Below are 12,442 nucleotides of genomic sequence, written 5' to 3' on the forward strand. Positions count from 1 at the left end.
CCATACCAAGCCATGATGCAGCCAGTCAAGGTGTTCTAAATGGTGCGGCTGTAGGACTCTTTGATGATGTGAGGGCCATGCCAAATCTTTTCAGTCTCCTGCCCTCTTCACAACTGTGTGTGTGTGTGTGTGATAGACATTGAGAGATTCTTTGTGATGTGGACACAGAGGAACTTGATGCTCACGGCCTTCTCCACTACAGTGTGGAGGATGCGTGCTCGGCTCCCCATTTATTGTAGTCCACGATCAGCTCCTTTGTCTTGCTGACATTGAGGGAGAATTATTGTTCTGGCACCACACTGCCAGGTCTCTTCCTATAGACTCTCTCACTGTTGTGTCATCAGCAAACGTAATAATCAAATCAAATCACATTTTATTTGTTACATGCCCCGAATACAACATCCGTAGGCCTTACAGTGAACTGCTTACTTATAATGATGGTGTTGGAGTTGTGTGCAGCCACTCAGTCGTGGGTTAGCAGAGAGTGCAGGAGGGGACTAAGCACGCACACCTGTAGGGCCTCTGTGTTGAGGGTCAGCGTGGCAGATGTGTTGTTGCCTACCCTCACCATCTGGGGGCGCCCCATCAGGAAGTCCAAGATTCAGTTGCAGAGCGAGGTGTTCAGTCCCAGGGTCCTTAGGTTAGTTTTGAGCTTGGAGGGCACTATTGTGTTGAATGCTGAGCTGTAGTCAAATAACATACAGCGTACTCAGATACTGTAGGGATTCCTCTTGTCCAGTCTGGAAAGGGCCGTTTTGTGTGCAATAGAGATTGCGTCTTCTGTGGATTTGTTGGGACTTGGAGTGGGCCAGGGGTCTAGGATGATGGTGTTTATGTGAGCCATGACCATCCTTTCAAAGCATTTCATGGTTACAGATGTGAGTGCTACGGGGCGATAGTCATTAGACAGGTAACCTTGGCATTTTGGGGCACAGGGACTATGGTGGTCAGCTTTAAAACGGAGTGGCAGGAAGCCTAGTGGTTAGATCATTGGACTAGTAACCTAGATCGAATCCCTAAGATGACAAGCTAAAAATCTGTTGTTTTGCCCCTGAACAAGGCAGTTGTCCCACTGTTCCTAGGCTGTCATTGAAAATAATAATTTGTTCTTAACTGACTTGCCTAGTCAAATAAAGGTAAAAAAAACCCCCAAAAAAACATGTAGGTATTACAGACGGGGTCAGCGAGAGGTTGAAAATGTCAGTGAAAATAGTTACCAGCTGTGCAGCACTCAGAATATGCATCCTGGTAAACCTTCGGGACCTGCGGCCTTGTGAATGTTAACCTGTTTAAATGTCTTACTCACATCGGCTACGGAGAGCGTGATCACACAGTCATCCGGAACAACTGTTGCTCTCATGCATGACTCAGTGTGGCTTGCCTCTAAGTGAGCATAGAAGGCATTTAGCTCATCTGGTTGGCTCGTTTCACTGGGCAGCTGGGTTTTGCTTATTAATCCGTGATAATTTGCAAGCCCTGCCACATTCAACGTGCGTCAGAGCCTGTGTAGTAGGATTCGATCTTAGTCTTGTATTGACACTTTGCCTTTTTGATGGTTCGTTGGAGGGCATGAAGTGATTTTTAGTGCGGATGTTGCCTGTAATCCATGTCTTCTGGTTAGGATATGTACTGTACGTACTGTCACCGTGGGGGCGTCATTGATGGACTTATTAAGGAAGCCAGTGACTGATGTCAGAAACTCCTCAATGGCATCGGATAAATCCCAGAACATATTCCAGTATGTAAGAGCAAAAGAGTCCTGTAGGTTAACATCAGTTTTATTGGACCACTTCCATGTTGAGCGCATCACTGGTACTTCCTGTTTGACTTTTTACTTGTAAGCAGGAATCAGGAGGACAGAGTTATGGCCACGACTCTGTGAAACATAGGATATTACAGATTTTCAGGTCCCGTTGATAGGATAGTCTCAAACGGAGCTCATCTAGTTTGTTCTCCAGTGATTGTACTTTCGCCAATAGAATAGAGCTTAGAGGTGGTTTATGTACTCGCCTACGTAGTTTTTTCAAGGTGCCCGCACGTCAGCCTCTCTCACGCTGTCTTTTTATTTTCCGTGCCGCTGCACTCTTCAAAAAAAGGATTTCAAAAGGGTTATTCAGCTGTCCAGGTAAAAAAAAATGTTTGGTTACAGGTAAAACCATTTTGGGTTCCATGTAGAACACTCTGTATAAAGGGTTGTATGTGGAACCCAAAATGGTTCTACATGGAACCCAAAACGGTTATACATAAAACTAAAAGGGTTCTACCTGGAACCAATAAGGATTCTTAGTAGGGTTCTCCTATGAGGACAGCCAAACAACCCTTTTAGGTTCTAGACAGCACTTTTTTGTCTAAGAGTATAGAATTAGAGCCTGGTCAGGGTTGAGCAGTATGTCCTGAAGTAGAAATCATTATTAAGGATGTGGCTGAAGTCTGATGTGTAATTGTGTGTTCTGCATCTCCCCGTTGACCTAGTCCCTAAAGATTCATTGTCCTTTGCTAGACATGCCAGCTGGTAGCTCCTGTTCCCTCAGGCTCAGTACCAGTTAGACCAAGTAGGTGTGTGACCTTTAATATTGAATACAGCGTTCACTTTAGGGAGAAAGTACTGTACAAAATTGTTTTCTTAACATAAGTGTTGAGAGTACACTCTTCAAAAAAAAGGTGCTATCTATACCCTTAAACATGCCATCAGACTGTTATATAGTCACCACTAGCAGGCCTCCACCCAGTACCCTGCCCTGAACTTTAGTCACTGTTACTAGCCGGCTACCACCCGGTACGCTACCCTGTATCTTAGAGGCTGCTGCCCTATGCACATGACAGTGGCGGTTAGTGATGTTTAAAATTAGGGAGGATGATTTTTTTTTAATGAGTGTGGACTTGTTTCTATTACAGCATATTGGATGACTGTCATTCATATTCCATTCACCCAGCTCAATGTAACATTGATAGGTTAAAGATACTATATGATACTCAAATTTTCCCAACACCCATCATCACAGCCTGCGAATTAATGCTTATAAGACAGGTCGAGTAATCAAGGTGACAGACAGTGACACATTCAAAACCGCCTTGCACACTCTTGCCTGCATCTAGCTGATCTAGGGTGTAATCATTAGTCCATCAGTTGCAAACAAGATTTTCTATTGGACAAATTCAGGTAGGTTTATCCGCGTTTCATTCCTTTTGCTTCCCTTTAAGAAACGTTTTTCAACAGAGTCAACGGAATGACTACTCCCCTGATCATCTGCACAAAATGGTTCTACCTAGAACCAAAAAGGGTTATAAAATGGATTATCCTATGGGGACAGACAAAACAACCTTTTCAAATTAAATCAAATCTACCAAAGAACCCTTTTGTAACCCTTTTTTATAAGAGTGTAGAGAACTGGTTTCCCTCAAGAGTGCTTTTTAAAATGGAGATATTACCACAAGGCATGGAACTGATTGTAAACTGTGGTTGAACGCTTTATGAGGGAAGTTATTTAGCTTCCCATGAGAATCTCAATTATGTCGGTAGACTTTTGATGATAATAAAACTAAGCTAAATGCATATGCACTTTGAAGTGTGTACATAGTGTGTTTACAATAGAAATGTTCAATACTCTGTGTACTTAAAAGCAAGCCGGTGCTCTTGAGTGTGTTATTCCAATGTGCCAGTTGTTCCCCAGACAGAATGCAGTCTTCTGATCCATTCTCTTTCCTTGATTTATGATGAAAATAATACTACAAGCATCTCTTTGTGTAGCTAACGTTGGTCACCTTTGACTGGTTGAAAGACCCTGAATGAAAAGGAGGCATGGGAATCATCCATTTTACCACTAATCTACAGATAAAGGAGTTGGTTCAAATTGGAGCAATGTGTCTGTAACTTTCTACAGAAAACATCCAGGACAGAGGACCTGTTTGACCATGGTGCTCAGCAATAGACCAACAACACCAAATTCCTGACCAAACCGGCGGCGCACCAGCAGTGTGGATGAAATGATTGAATAACATGTATGTATTTCCATTTCACAACATTCACACACGTAACGCGACCTGTTTGGTTTGTGGTTGGGAACATCAGTGACTTGAAGACCATAGGCAAGCATCAAAGATTGAAGAATAAACAGGATACAAAAATGTGTGGAACACAGGAGGACTTCCTGCTGTGTGTGTGTGGGGGGGCTGTGCATATGAATAGTTTATGAATAATCTGATCAATGAATAAATTCACGATTTTCTCAGAAATATAGAGAATATTGAACATAAGGTGGCCACTAAAAAGTATCCAAATCACCCCCTCATAGCAATATAGATCTGTTTCAAATCATAAGGCTAGAGTCTACAAGCTTCAACATAAATTCTTAAACATGGTAACTTAAATAACATACACAGTGTACAAAACATTTGGAATGTCTGCTCTTTCCATGACATAAACTGACCAGTTGAAGACGGGTGAGGCTATGATCCCTTATTGATGTCAGTTTTTAAATCACTTCAATCAGTGTAGATGAAGTGGGAGGAGACAGGTTAAAGAAGGATTGTTAAGCCTTGACACAATTTAGACATGGGTTGTGTATGTGTGAATTTCAGAGGGTGAATGGGCAAGACAGAAGATTTGAGGACCTTTGAACGGGGTATGGTAGTAGGTTCCAGGTGCACCGATTTGAGTGTGTCAAGAACTGCAACGCTGCTGTGTTTTTCGTGCTCAAAAGATTCCCATGTGTATCAAGATTACGTTCACCACACAAAGGACATCCAGCCAACTTGACAGAATGGTGGGAAGCATTTTCAACATGGGCTAGAATCCCTGTGGAACGCTTTCGATACCTTGTAGAGTCCATGCCACAAATAATTCAGGCTGTTCTGAGGACAAAAGGGGGTGCTACTTAATATTAGGAAGGTACTCCTATGTTTTTGTATACTCAGTGCACATCAACTGAAGGATAACACCCACTGTACTCACCACCATTCCTAATGTCCTAATTATGGTGTACACACCACCATTTCTGATGTCCAGAGGTGTGGACTTGAGTCACATGACTTGGACTCGAGTCTGACTTAAGTCACAATTTTGATGACTTGAGAATGTACTTGAAATAAATAGAATAACTTGAGACTTGACTTGGACTTGGAGCCTCAAGAATCAGGAATCAACTTTGTCTTGAGACTGATTACTTGAAAGTGTCTGGCCAACATTTTGTCACTCATTTCGTGGCACAGATTCCGTGGATTACTCTCCACGCAGCCAGAGACATAAGCCGCAACATCGTCCTTGCAAAAAAAAAAACGTCAATGACCAGCGTCAATAGGTCATTATTCTTTTTTAACTTGACTTGAGTCTTGACATGGAAAAACATGTGACTCAACTTGATTTAATCTTAGAATGCACAAAGTGGACTTGACTCGAGACTCGACCCGCTCTACTTGGGACTCGACTTGAGATTTGGACCTTGTGACTTGAGACTTGAGACTTGAACCTTGTGACTTGAGACTTGAGACTTGAACCTTGTGACTTGAGACTTGAGACTAAGACCTTGTGACTTGAGACTTGGACCTTGTGACTTGAGACTTGCCTGTATGAGACTTGCCTTAATGAGACTTGCCTGTAACTAAAATAATTGTGATTTGGTCCCACTTCTGGTCTAAAGTTCGAATGTGGGGAGTGTTTTTTAAAATTATTTTATTTGATTTTACGTTTTTTTAATTAAGCCCTCCCTCTTCGGAGGACAAATATCTTAGTTTTTTTTGTACAACTTTTTTTGCTTCATATACATACATTGTACATATATATTGTACATATACATTTTACATGTACATGTTTACATACATGGTACTTTTATATAAAGCAGTCACATAACGATTATTTTGGTTTCCATGTGCTATATATTTTTCAATTGTGCTGTGATGTTTTACAACATTTTTTAACCTTTCTAATGGAAGTTTAGATGGGATGCAGGCATTCATTCTAGATATCAGGCTGTTTTTTTGTCTCAGGTGTGAAGTCATTATTAAACGTGTGGCATATGGCCACCCTCCTCTAAGCCAGAGTCTACTTTGTTCCAAGTCCTCTCCTCTGAGCCTGGCCCCCCAGTGAGAGCATATGCTGAAAGCCTGAGTGACATTCCATCACTCTTTTAATCTCTCACAACCCAGAGTCAGTCAGGAGTTTGAAATGGGTGTCACAGTTACCAGCTTTATCAACCATGACACCCTCTACAGAGTCCTAATACAGCACAGATGGTGTGTCGGAGGATGTCCCCCCCATTTTTCACCAAAATACAAGAGTGACAGGGTCTTCACCAGTAGAATTCAAAATAGACGACCAAGTATTAGTTGACAACGTTGTAACAAATAGCCACCTGTTCTCAGCTGATAAGTAAGGGAGCGAACTCATAAAAGTGGCATTTGTGAGAATCTGGGGTATTGTTGCCAAGAATACCATGACCTGTTAAGGTTTTAATTAGGCCAAGCAGGAGAAAATGAGGAACTCCCTGACTTAGTGCCCCACACAGACATTGGCAGGGGCAAACACGTTTTCAGAATGATAGGCTGCATAGTTTGGTAAAAGGCTTGTAAATATTTTAAAGACCATTCAAATATTTCACGTCTCTAAAATACTTTGCAGGACTTTGAAATATTTGTCTGGCCATTGAAATATTTTGCAGGTAAATTAAATATTTCACAGGTAGATTAAATATTTAGCAGTTATTTTACTAAACTTTGCACGGAAAAATATTTTAAAGGCCTTTAAAGTAATTTGCAGGTATTTAAAATATTTCACTGATATTTGAAATATTTTGTATGTGTTTTAATTTTTTTGCAAACTATACCAAACTTTGCAAACTATACCAAACTTTGCAAACTATACCAAACTTTGCAAACTATACCAAACTTTGCAAACTTTACCAAACTTTGCAAACTATACCAAACTTTGCAAACTATACCAAACTTTGCAAACTATATCAAACTTTGCAAACTATACCAAACTTTGCAAACTATACCAAACTTTGCAGGCCTTTCAAATATTTTGACACATGTAACCAAACTTCGCAGCCTATTGTTTTGAAAACTTGTTCTCCCCTTAGGGCCACCGTAACATTGGGACTCATCTCCTCTTCCAGAGTAGGAAGACATGTTTTACTCATCCTTTTGTGTAGCAGTACAGTATCTCTCTGTATACATGTATCCTGGTATGTACTAAAGAAAGATTCACAGAACAAATTTGTTGGAGAAAGATACACTTAAGACATTAAATAATATCTGCCCCCATATCAAAAAGCATTTAGGAGAACTTGATCAATGTCAACAGAATTAGGATTAGGGGGAGCTTTTCCATTATGACATTGACTGCCTGTAGTGGCTATGCTCATAGGCCTGTGATGGTTATGTGATGTTTTAAAAAAATCTTATTCAAATCCCAACTGGACTGTAGGGGATAAATGAACCAACTGCATCAATGACAAAACAACATGGGACTACAGTATACTGTAGGTGCATCAAAGCTGGGACCTTGAAATAACATATGTGGAATCACATAGTAACCAAAAAAAACGGTTAAAACAATCAAAATATATTCAATATATGAGATTCTTCAAAGTAGCCACCCTTTGCCTTGATGACAGCTTTGCACACTCTTGGCATTCTCTCAACTAGCCTCATGAGGTAATCACCTGGAATACATTTCAATTAACAGGTGTGTCTTGTTAAAAGTTAATTCGTGGAATTTCTTTCCTTCTTAATGCCTTTGAGCCAATCAGTTGTATTGTGACAAGGAAGTGGTGGTATACAGAAGATAGCCCTATTTGGTAAAATAACCAGTCCATATTATGGCAAGAACAGCTCAAATAAGCAATGAGAAATGACAGTCCATCATTCCTCCATCATTCCTTTAAGACATCCGGAAAATTTCTAAAACTTTGAAAGTTTCTTCAAGTGTATTTGCAAAAACCATCAAGCAGTGTGATGAAACTGACTCTCACGGCAACCATTTATATATACAGTTGAAGTCGTAAGTGTACATACTGTACATCTTAGCAAAGTACATTTAAACTCAGTTTTTCACAATTCCTGACATTTAGTCCTAGTAAAAATTCTCTGTCTTAGTTAAATTAGGATCACCACTTTATTTTAAGAATGTGAAATGTCAGAATAATAGCAGAGAGAATGATTTGTTTCATTCGTTTGTTTCATTTTTTATTTCTTTCATCACATTCCCAGTGGGTCATACATTTACATACACTCAATTAGTATTTGGTAGCATTGTCTTTAAATTGTTTAACTTAGGTCAAACGTTTCGGGTAGCCATCCACAAGCTTCCCACAATAAGTTGGGTGAATTTTGGCCCATTCCTCCTGACAGAGCTGGTGTAATTGAGTCAGGTTTGTAGGCCTCCTTGCTCGCACACGCTTTTTCAGTTCTGCCCACAAATTGTCTATAGAATTAAGGTCAAAGCTTTGTGATGGCCACTCCAATACCTTGACTTTGTTGTCCTTAATGCCATTTTCCCACAACTTTGGAAGTATGCTTGGGGTCATTGTCCATTTGGAAGGCCAATTTGCGACCAAGCGTTAACTTCACGACTGATGTCATGAGATGTTGCTTCAATATATCCACATAATTTTCCTCCCTCATAGATGCCTTCTATATTATGAAGTTCATCAGTCCCTCCTGCAGCAAAGCACCCCCACAACATGATGCTGCCACCCCTGTGCTTCACGGTTGGGATGGTGTTCTTTAGCTTGCAAGCCTCCCCCTTTTTCCTCCAAACATATTGATGGTCATTATGGCCAAACAGTTCTATTTTTGTTTCATCAGACCGGTGGACATTTCTCCAAAAAGTATGATCTTTGTCCCCATGTGCAGTTGCAAACCATAGTCTAGCTTTTTTATGGCGGTTTTGGAGCAGTGGCTTCTTCATTGCTGAGCGGCCTTTCAGGCTATGTCAATATAGGACTCGTTTTCCTGTGGATATAGATACTTTTGTACCTGTTTCCTCCAGCATCTTCACAGGTCCTTTGCTGTTGTTCTGGGATTGATTTGTACTTTTCGCCCCAAAGTACGTTCATCTCCAGGAGAGAGAACATGTCTCCTTCCTGAGTGGTATGACAGCTGCTTGGTCCCATGGTGTTTATACTTGCGTACTATTGTTTGTACAGATGAACCTGGTACCTTCAGGCATTTGGAATTTGCTCCCTAGGATGAACCAGACTTGTGGAGGTCTACAATTTTTTTCTAAGGTCTTGGCTGATTTCTTTTGATCTTCCCATGATGTCAAGCAAAGAGGCACTGCATTTGAAGGTAGGCCTTGGAATACATCCACAGGTACACCTCAAATTTACTCAAATGATGTCAAAAAGCCATGACATCATTTTCTGGAATTTTCCAAGCTGTTTAAAGACTCTGTCAACTTAGTGTATGTAAACTTCTGACGCACTGGACTTGTGATACAGTGAATTATAAGTGAAATAATCTGTCTGCAAACAATTGTTGGAAAAATGTATTTTGTCATGCACAAAGTAGAAGTCCTAACCGACTTTCCAAAACTACAGTTTGTTTACAAGAAATGTGTGGAGTGGTTGAAAAACGAGTTTTAATGATTACAACATAAGTGTATGTAAATTTCCGACTTCAACTGTATATGCAGTACAGTGGAGGCTGATGACTTGAAAAAATTAGGAGGATGGTAGACCCACGGTATAGGTGCGTAATGCACGGAGACGACAAAGTGTGTTTCAAAAACCTGCGAAGACTAATCAAACACTAAAGCATCTAGTAAAGACATGCATAGTACAATATTATGGGGAATGGGAATGAGAGGGCTACTTACACCGTGTGGGAAAGGGATCACAGCAGTGATTGAATGAGTTGAGGTTTTCAGAGACTTGACCAGTGTAGGACAGGATTTGACTGGGAAGACAAAAAACAATAACACAACACAAAACACAGTTAGACAAAAGAGCTCAGAATTAGTTAGTCCAAGCATGGAGTAAAATAACTGATAAGTAATCATGTGATTGTGTATAGGATTGACTCTATATACAGGAATGAGAGGAAATGTATAGGGGTACCCACAATGCTTGTAGGGGAAACATTCAATGTGCCAGTGGGCAGATGAGATGAGGCTTCAGTTCATGTCAGTTCATGTCAGGAGAAAGTTGACAATGGTAGTGGAGTGGAGTAGTCGTCACATCTTACTCAGGAACAGGAGGGGACTTAGCTGTAAATACAAATAGCAGATACATTCCATTACAGCTGTGCCATTGTAGGTTTGGACAACGAGTTTCTTTATGAACTTAAACTCAGACATCTCAAAATTCATGAAGTCAAACACAGACTGCGCATCTCACCCACTTGACACATCAAAGTAGCCCAAGAAACGTTCCTGAATAAAGCCCTGATTAACCACATCCCTGACAATAACTGACAACTGCAAGCAGACTGGTAGAACCATAGGTCCCAGAGTGGTGGGGCAGTTTTTACCCCCTGGGGCCTGAAGTTTTTCATTGTATGTTAGCCTAACTAGGAAAACTCTGGACCCTATAAGGTATGACAGTGATTAATCAGTTGTAAAAAGGTTTTATATTGGCTATGATGGGACCAGTTTTTCCTAATCAGGTCACATGATTTTTTTAAACTCATTTTTTTAAACTCAAAAAAATCTCCTGTCCCTGGGGGGGATGAAAACCCTGTAAAACTGAAGATACCTTATATTTGTTCATATAAATTATATTTAGACTAGATTAGCAGGGGGATTTCCTCGACCCAGACACATAGACAATAACTGAAACGACAATAGAACTCACAGGGCTGTGCTTGCTTTATGCATGTTTGCATCATGTAGGCCTAAGCAACTGTAGGCCTTACAAACCATTTACTCACATCCGTCATCACTATTATGTTGATTAACTCGTTCCAGTTAATTATTATGGATTAAAAACATATAGGCAGCCAGGTTAGCCCAATTTTGAACAAAAACTAAATTTGATCACGTTCACATTTTCTCCTGACACACAAATGGACTATAAATACATAATGTTACCAATTAGTTTACCCTGACCAGGTGGACAGGGCACATAGGCTGTATGCAGCTGCTCTTATTAGTAGCCTACAGTTGATTAGACTGAAAATCAGTCTCGTTTTCATCCTACACAGCATGTCAGATCTCTAATGTTTAGGTGTAGCCTAGGCTGCTGCAACATTTATATCATGAGTGTTTGCTTGTCTGTCCGGAGTGATTATATGTTATCATCTTTACTAAATAAATACAAAAAATTATGAAACTGTCTCTCATGAGTACTGCCACAGGAAAGGAATGCCCAGAGTTACCTCTGCTGCAGAGGGTACGTTCTTAGAGTAACCAGCCTCAGAAATTGCAGCCCAAATAAATGCTTCAAGTAACAGACACAACTCAACATCAACTGTTCAGAGGAGACTGTGTGAATCAGACCTTCATGGTTGAATTGCTGCAAAGAAACCACTACTAAATGTGTAATTTGCTCTGGAGTCCAATTGGGAGATTTATGGTATCAACAGCCGTGTCTTTGTGAGACGCGGAGTGGGTGAACGGATGATCTCTGCATGTGTATTTCCCACCGTAAAGCATGGAGGAGGAGGTGTATGGTGTGGTGTGCTTTGCTTTGCTTGTGACACTGTCTGTGATTTATTTAGAATTCAAGGCACACTTAACCAGCATGGCTACCACAGCATTCTGCAGCGATGCGCCATCCCATTTGTTTGGGCTTAGAGGAACTATCATTTGTTTTTCAACAGGACAATGACCCAACACACCTCCAGGCTGTGTAGGGGCTATTTGACCAAGAAGGAGAGTGATGGAGTGCTGCAGCAGATGACATGGCCTCCGCAATCCTCCAACCTCAACCAAATTGAGATGGTTTGGGATGAGTTGGACTGCAGTGTGAAGGAAAAGCAGCCAACAAGTGCTCAGCATATGTGGGAACTCCTTCAAGACTATTGGAAAAGCATTCCAGGTGAAGCTGGTTGAGAGAATGCCAAGAGTGTGCAAATCTGTCATCAAGGCAAAGGGTGGCTATTTGGAGAATCTCAAATATAAAATATATTTTGCTTTGTTTAACACTTTTTGGTTACTACATGATTCCATATGTGTTATTTCATAGTTTTGATGTCTTAACTATTATTCTACAATGTAGAAAAAAGTGAAAATAAAGAAAAATCTTTGAATGAGTAGGTGATTTAAAACTTTTAACCGGTAGTGTATGAATATATTTAATAGTCTTAATTAACTAAAAATGATCACTTTTTTATTGTTTCACTATTTTACTTTTCATGAAATATCACTGAGGAGGAGGGTCCTCCCCTTCCTCCTCTGAGGAACCTCCACTGATATAGTGCCAATCAAAAGTTGACACACCTACTCATTCAAAGGTTTTTCTTTATTTTCACTTTTTTCTACATTGTAGACTCTGACATTGCTTCA

Source organism: Oncorhynchus mykiss, chromosome 22 (genome assembly GCF_013265735.2).
Source record: "Oncorhynchus mykiss isolate Arlee chromosome 22, USDA_OmykA_1.1, whole genome shotgun sequence".
Classification (NCBI taxonomy): Eukaryota; Metazoa; Chordata; class Actinopteri; order Salmoniformes; family Salmonidae; genus Oncorhynchus; species Oncorhynchus mykiss.